The sequence below is a fragment of the Merops nubicus genome, unplaced genomic scaffold (genome assembly GCF_000691845.1).
Source record: "Merops nubicus isolate BGI_N331 unplaced genomic scaffold, ASM69184v1 scaffold5001, whole genome shotgun sequence".
In the NCBI taxonomy this organism is placed as follows: Eukaryota; Metazoa; Chordata; class Aves; order Coraciiformes; family Meropidae; genus Merops; species Merops nubicus.
In genome coordinates, this window is record NW_008586106.1 from 25,101 (window position 1) to 33,480 (window position 8,380).

General features: G+C 38.4%; 1 protein-coding gene across 1 annotated transcript in view; it reads left to right on the forward strand.

Moving 5' to 3' along the window:
* The first annotated feature begins 281 nt into the window (after positions 1-281).
* Positions 282-8,380, forward strand: part of GALNT1 (polypeptide N-acetylgalactosaminyltransferase 1) — a 55,043-nt gene continuing 46,944 nt past the window's right edge. Inside the window, exon 1 of the mRNA XM_008948535.1 lies at positions 282-453. The gene's annotated coding sequence lies outside the window, so the exon portion shown is untranslated. The remainder of the gene's footprint in view (positions 454-8,380) is intronic.

An 8,380-nucleotide genomic window follows, 5' to 3' on the forward strand; every position in this document is an offset into this window, starting at 1 on the left:
TGCTTATTTGGGAGGACAAGCAGTCCTCCCACTTAAATTATACAATCTGAGAGGCTAAAAATTTTTGATGACTTGTTCCACCTCTCCACTCTACCCTGCATATGTTTTCCTTACAGGCTTAGTTCACTGCCTCTTCTTAGAAGCAGTCTTTTAGCTCCTCTCTTGCACAGGATTTTGGATTTTGAAGTCTTAAATGCTGGGAAGCTTTCCTTCCCTTCTACCTCAAGCTCTGCCAGAACTGAGTCTGGAACTTATCTGAATTTCTTTTGTTCTTCTAGGGCAGCCTTAAGACCTTGTGGATGGAAGACCTCTTTTGCTTCTACATTCATGTCAGAATGGCCTAGGCTGGTCTCTTGCTCTACGGTTCCTATCACAAGGACTCTACAGCGATGTATCAGAATTTTGCCGTCAGTGCTAGTGGACTATCCAGATGCCTGTAAACCTGCAGAGGAGGTTAGTACAAAAGGTGACCCAGGAATTCTTGACATTTTGGTCAGGTCTGTCTGCTTTGGATTTATCTTAGAGCAAAGGGAGGACTTAAGAGACTGCATGTATGCTACTACTGTGTCATTGCATTAGGTTTGTGTGGCAGGGTCTTGGTAGCCGAGGTGCTTCAGCAGTGGCTTTTGTCAGAAGGTGCTAGAAGCCTTTGCTGTGTCAGAGCCAATGCCAGACAGCTTCAAGACGGACCCACCGCTGGCCAAGGCAAGCCCATCAGCAATGGCAGTAGTATGTCTGTGATAATATATTTAAGAAGGGGTATAAAAAAAAAACACACCTGCACAACTACAGCCAAAGAGAGGAATGACCATATGTGAGTGAACAACTCTGCAGACAATAAGGTCAGTGAAGAAGGATGGGGAGAGGACATGGTCCAGGCTGCGGAGCAGAGATCGCCCTGCAAGCCATGGTGAAGACCATGGTGAGGCAGGCTGTCCTCTGGAAGCCCATGGAGATTGACAGTGGAGCAGATATCCACCTGCAGCCCATGGAGGTCTCTATTCCAGAGCAGGTGGGTACCCAAAGGAGGCTGTGATCCTCTGGGAAGCCCATGCTGGAGCAGGCTACTGGCAGGACCTGTGGGGGGATCTGGACTGGAGCAGTCTGTCCTTGAAGGATTACACCCTGTGGAAGGGACCCACACTGGAGCACCTCATGAAGAATTGTATCCTGTAGGAAAGACCCATGTTGAAGTTTGTAGAGGACTGTTTCCTGTGGGAGGGACCCCATGCTGAAGCAGGGGAAGGGTGTGAGGAGTCCTCCCACTGAGGAGGGAGTGGCAGAGACAATATGTGATGAACTGACTGCAGTTCCCGTTCCTTACCCCCTGTGTCACTGCAGGGGGAGGAGACAAGAGAATTTGGGGGTAAAGTTAAGTCTGGGAAGAAGGGAAAGGTGGGGGGAAGGCATTTAAAGATTTAGTTTTTATTTCTCCCTACTCTGATTTAGTTAGTAATGAATTAAACTAATTTCCCCAAGCTGGGTCTGTTCTGTTCAGAACATTTGTTCTGTTCTTCCCCAAGTTGGGTCTGTGATGGGAATTGCCGAGTGATCTGTCCCTGCCCTTATCTTGACCCATGAGCCTTTCATTGTATTTTCTCTCCTCTGTCCAGCTGAGGAAGGGAGTGATAGAACGGCTTTGGCCACCTGACATCCAGCCAGGGTCAAACCACCACATGCATATTCCATATTTTTCTGTTCCTTCAGGGTCCTGGTGGACCAGTTCAGTTATCTGCAGCTGTTAAACAGGTGGCCCTAAGATTCCCTTTAGATATTAGCACAACACTGTGGTTGTGTCTGGGTATTGGAAGTACAATGTTCAAGTGTGTAAAGCACCCTGTTTTTAGTTCTCCTGAACTTTGCTCTCAGTACAATGTGATCTTGAAAAGGGTGATCTAGGTCAAGAACTCGAATTCAGATCAATCTTCCACCCAACTGAACTAAAAAAGCTGGGTTTTTACTTTGTGTGTCTACAGTAAACACAGCTCTCTTAACACATCCTTCTCAGACAAGAGAGGACTTAAACTACCGCTGTGTAGTCACTGGCTACCAATGAGGTATTCAGCAACTGAGTTCTTGTCAAGGCTTTTCTCTGTGTGCATCTCCCACTTGCTATTATTTTTTTAAGCTTGATTGAAACAAGACAGAGAAACAAAGTTTAGCAATAGACTGGCAAAGATGTGGTATGAAAGGTCTGTTTTCTTTGGCAGAGTGGATTAACCAGTTCTGTTGTATTTAGTGTGTTAAATGCTGTCCTCCATGTGATATCCTCAGTATTAACTTTTGTGCTTATTTTTCAACTTGATGTCTTTTTCCTGCAAACCTCTTAGCACCTCTCGTAAGATTAGTTTTCACAGACTGAGTTCTGAAGAACCCATTGGTGTCAATTTTGAAGCTCATTTTCAGTGTGGCAAAAAGGAAAAAGCCTGTTTCAGGTCTAAGTGGATCATTTTCCAGTTAACTTCAAAAGACCTTAATTTGGGATGTACTCTTAAATTCAGTGCTAAAAAATTAGAGATTGGACAAGCATAAGTTTAGGCATGACAGAAGAAATATATTAAAAAATACTACCTAATACTGTAAATTATAGTAGAGGATACTCAGAATAAAAAAAATAAGGTAAAAAAAGAGCAAATTTTTTATTTCTGGATTTACTGCTTATGACCTTGTAAGCTGTAGCTCCACTGGTATTTCTTTTACTGTAGCCCAGCCACCTCTTCTGTGCTTGTTGAGTCTAATGGTGAGTTCAGTGAGATTTCAGTGAGATTTGAGTGGAAATCCTAGAATCATGGAACATTTTGATTGGAAGGGACCTTTAAATGTCATCTGGTCAACCCCCTCTGCAGTAAGCAAGGAGGACATCTTCAACTAGATCAGGTTGCTCAGAGCACTGTCTAGCCCGACCTTGAATGGTTCTAGGTATGGAGCATCTGCCACCTCTCTGGGCAACTTGTTCCAGTTTGTCACCACCCTCACTGTAGAAAAGAACTGCTGTTGTGGAGGACACCTGATCGATCTGCATTCTTTGGTTTGAGTCTGCACTGGGAGACTGATGTCACTGAAAACACACAGTTATTCTTTGTTCTTTTTCAGTTGTATCAGTTCCCTGGCTGAGTTTCTTGGTTAGTGTATAAGTTTTTGCTGGCAGAGCAGAAGGCTGGCATGTTAGAATGAGAGAGAACGTGGAGTAGCAAGTGGGTATGCGGTACACAAGTGTTTAGATGAATCTCTAGCTATGGTCTAGCCATGTGGCGTGGCTTCTCAGGCATGTCTACTCCTCCTTGTTGTAAGGATTCTAGTATTTTCAGGGAAGTTGAAAATCTTTCAGAAAAGTAACTGTAAAGTAATTTTAATTGAATTGGAGCACAATATTTTAAGAGACCTAAAGTATCTGATTTAAATTTAAAAAGTGATTGTTTTCCTCAAATGCTGCGGTCTCCAATTATGTATAGCTAAATTTGCAGAACAGTTCCATCATATTCAATTTTTTTTATATTTTCTGACAGATTAACCTTTTTTATAGTGATCTATCTTTCTCTTGGCTTCAAGTCAGGTATGAGTTTTGAATTGTAAAAAACTTTAAGCTGCTACCAGCTTTATACTATCAAAAATGGTGTATCAAATGAAATAAATTAGCTTTTTCACAAAGTGCCTGCCAACTTCTTAAAAAAAATTGGCAAAGTAATAACCACTTAAGTATTTGAAGGAACTTAAGTAATTTAATGAAGTCTAATACATCTCTGCCATACCTAATGTCTTACTGATTGTTTTCTCTATGCAACTATGCAGAAAATTGTTAACACCAATCTCAGTGGTAACTAGGATAAAAGTGAACTGTTTCAAGAAATAATCTTTCTGCTTTAAATTGCATATCACACTCTTCCAGTTTCTCTGCATTGCTGCACAGTGCTGCAAATAACACATTATACACTTTATTTACTACTTCCTCTACTGATGCAATGCCTATATTTTGATATGGCTATTTTATTTACATTTGCCAAACCTTTTTTATATTAGGATGAAAACTTAGAAGTTAAGCCAGATGGAAACCTTTTTTTGTAAGCACTAGCTGTAAGAACATAGTCTTAAAATTTAATGTGTGATTCAATCTGCTTTTTTTTTTTCTACAGTATTAAGAAATAAAATCCAGCAATATTGGAAAAGCATTTATTACAGAATGCTGATAATGTAGCATTTTCTTGTGAAAATAACTTTTCATGATCTAAGTAAAAACTAATTTTTTGCGGTTTATTAATTTTTCTTCTACTGTTTTTTTTTATAGATAAACTGAAAACATGAGAGGTTTTTTTTTTGTTTAAAAAAAAAGGCACAAATTCTTGAAACCATTAACAAAACAGGATTGTTATTTCTATAGAACTCACCTTTTCCATACTACTACTTTTGATCAAATGTGAATTTAAAAAATAAAAGAAACCTGACATTCAGTGAAGTTGAACAGTGGGAAGAGTGCACAGTGATTCTGTTTAAGTTTTGGAAATCCAAACTGTGTATCTAATCCTGCACAAATACTGTGATTACAGTGACTTGATCAGGCTACCCAAGAGCATCTTTAAACTTATATTTGCCTGTTTGTTTTAGACCACCTTCTTTCTTGTTACATTTTCCTCTCCTTATTAAGGGTACACCTCTTATAATGGTATGTCCAGAGTGTAGAAGTAAGTTCATTTTGAAAAGCTATAAACCCAAGATGCTCTCTGTCATTGTTGTCTGGATTTAAATGCAACATGTTCTTGGTCTCAGTGTTCATACTTTATATTTTTACGTTTCAGCATACCAAGTTTAACTAGTGATTTTTTTAATTATTTGGAAGTACTACTCTAGTGAATATGAAGAGGATTAAAATATTTACTGTACTATTGGAGATGAGTCTAAGAAAAGTCTTCAACGTAGCCACCATTTAGTTTGTCTGTTAACACTGGCAAACTAAGTCTTCATTTCTAATTATTTTTATTTTTTTTTGTAAGGTTATCTAATATATTTGTTTTGCAGCAGGGGGGAGAGAACAAAGTTGTTCAAAATGAAATTATTAGACTGGATTTCCTTTTAGTCCTTTTTAGTCTTCTTGTTTTCTTGTATAGTCTCAGTATTCTGTACTTAAAAGTGAATTTATTCTGCTAGCTGCCCATGTATTGCCTTCCTTTTGTTTGCCATTAGACTTCTCTGCCAATTTGTCATGACTGTTCAGTTGGGTGTTTTGTTTCGTTTGTCTACCAGTCTAGCTTTTTCACTTATTTGTATTTGTAGGGACTGCTAATGTAAAAATGGTTTAATTTATTTGCATTAGGACTGGTGTATTACCTGGGTGGATCAAGCTGAGTTTTCGCCCCTCCGTTTATTGGATTATGGAATCTCTGCCTGCTGATAATTTACAATGAGCTAGGAATATGTCCATGGTCAATTATAATTCCTGTGTTCAGGTCCATCATTTTTAATTGTCTACTTTTACAGTTACAGAAGGACATTTGGTGGATAGGTGAATAATGTGTGCTTCAAGGTTTTGAATCATAAGGGCAGCTGTATATTTCTTAGACAGGTGGAGACTCCTGTCTCCTTGTTTTGTTATACAGTCTTGATTCCAACAGCAGCAGAAGGTTACTTTTTCAGCCTGTCTCTACTTTACCTGTTAATTTTGGTTTTGTTTTGTAGCAACCTAGGAGTTGTAGACGTAAGAGCAATGGGGGAAGGAGAGTGCATCTGTTTGCCTGGAACAGAACTGGTCAGAGCTGCTGTCTGCCTGAGAGTTAAGGAGTTCGCTCGCTTGAATATCGAAAGGGGCAATGCATTGCAAAGGAAAGGGAGAGTAGGCTTCTGCTGTCAGAATGTCCCAAAATGTGAAACTGCCCTTTGCGACAGTTCACAATGGACAGCACTGATACTTCTGCAAATTCTCTTCTACTGTCAGGCATCACAGGTGCTTCAGTATGTAAATCTCTGTGGGTCACCTGAAACATGAATTCCAGAGTTTAAGCTCTAGTCCAGTGGAAATATCGGTACCAGTGCTGAAGACCAAGATGCCATGGAGACAAAGTATTCAGGGCTCTAGTCCTGAAGAAGAGCCTTTGCTATATTGGGCTGTTCGCAAACTTTTCTTGCAACTTCTCCCTTTAAGTTTCTTCTTTCTTTGTCCAGCCTTAGAAATGATCCCAAGTTCTAAAAGATTTCCAGAACTCTGCTTTATTGGTCTGTCTGTTTAGTAGGAGCCAAAACACAAACTTGCCTACTTTAGAGGTATACTTTACATGGACGAATTTGTGGGTTCTTGAAGAACATCTCATGGTTGTTTTTATACCATGTGTACTTTCACATGGTTCGACAATGGAAGTAAAGAACTTAAAAGCATGGTATTTCTTAAGCTTCTGCTGTCAGAGATCTCTGGGAAGACAGAATTAAAGACTAAATCTAAGGCAAGTGAATATAAGTAAAGAGGGAAGGTGAAGGGTGGATATGAAGAATCTTCTCCTTATTTCAATACTGAGTGTGTTAATTAAGTACAGAGGAGTTGTTAGCAGCAGAAGTTACCTGCTGAGCAGACAGCTTTATGATGTGAAAACAGGCTTCATGTGGACGTATGCTTGAGTATACAGCCTGTCTGTGTAAATACAGCAATTTGCTTTCTATGTTTTTTTTTGTTTCCATATGCATACAAAAAAGGAGCACAAGTTTTTATGCGAGAGAAACATTGCTGTTATTTTGTGCATGTATCACAAAACTGGATGATGTTAGCTTTTCTTTTTTTCCTCTCTCTGATCAGGCTTTTCCTTCTAGAGAAACAAGCATATGTTCTGGTTATTTTTTTTTATTATTATTTTTGGGAGGTGCTGATATTTTTGGGTGGAGACCTGCTGTTTTCTCAGTGTTTCAAACAGTGCTTAACCCTGCAAAACTGCGGCGTTACTTTTGCTTAGAGTTGTGGGGTTTCCTTAGATGTGGTGGTTTGTGTGTGGTATTTTATTTTTTTTTTTAAACTATCTTCAAAATCACTGTGAAAGGGAAGTAAAACTTGTTAACAAGACTTTTGAATTTTTACCATTTTTCATTTTCACATTTAGTCACATGCGCTATCCTATTCAGCAGTTTTTAACTTGCTATCTGCCTATATTTGATTTATCAGCAAGTTCTGCAGTTACTCAAGACACAATTTGGCCAACTTCTGTAGGTTAAACACCTTATGGCCCCAGCATGTAACATCAGTTTTTCTGTACCTTTCAAAGATTTTTTTTCTAGAGCACTTAGAGGTTTTTTTGAGTATTTTCCACATATATTGAAGGCAGAAGAAAAAAGTGTTCTTTGAATGTATTTGGTATTTCTTCAAATTCCACTTCTGGACTCTTAATCAACAATTGGAAATTTTCAGTATTAGCAGTTTCTGCAGTTAGTCACATAAGGATGGTTGGATCTGTTCACTGCAACTTGTTTCCACAAATCTCCTTTATAATCTTTTTTCTAATTATCTGACTCTGCTTTTCTTAATTCATAGTCTTTCCCTTCAGTGATTGAACCTTAATGATGACTGTTTGCCTCTATAATTTTCTGCCATCTTCAAAAGGGTTTGAAGAATTAACAAAACAGTTTTATTCCACTTAGCTTTTGGCTTTGATACGTATCTTAAAGAAGAATCAGAGGCTTCATGGAGGTTGGATATTTCAGAATATTTGAGACTTAGTTTGCAAGATTTAAGAATTTCTCCTAATGTGTGGGGAAATTTTCAAGAATATCTTCTAAAAAAATTATTCACTTGATTGTTCATAGACTGCCTAGGTCCTTGACTATATGTAATGTGTAATGAGCTTGGTGATGATGAATTCTTCAGACTTTAAGTAGTCAAATATTCCTCCTTGAAATTTGTGATTCTTTGAGGTGTGATACGGACATCTGAGTTGCTACTTCTCTTCTAAAGTCTATCTTAATGGCAGAATTGAGAGTAAATTCCAACCCCCTTTGTCTGTGATCTTTGGTATTTTCAGAAGAATCTGCTTATTTCCTCAAAATACTTCAAAAGCAAATGCTACCTGACATTTGGGCAGACTGAGGAAACTATTCTGCAGAAAATTCTATCAAGTATTTGACACATCTGTATGAGGAGTGATATCCTTGATAAGAATGATACTCATTTTAGTTCAGCCTCACCTGGCAAAAACTGAATTTGCAGTTGTGACATTTTAATATAGAACTTCTAAAAAAATCTGGAAGCAAATTTGGTATTCTGGACTATCCAGAAACAACATAGGAAGGTGGAAAACATGAGCATTGAGAATATGGAAAAATTTACTATATTTTTATGTCCACATAGTCTAATTAGTGCATGTGATTTCTTAAAGAAGATTGCTGGCAATAGTATATCAAAATTTTTTTCAGCAGG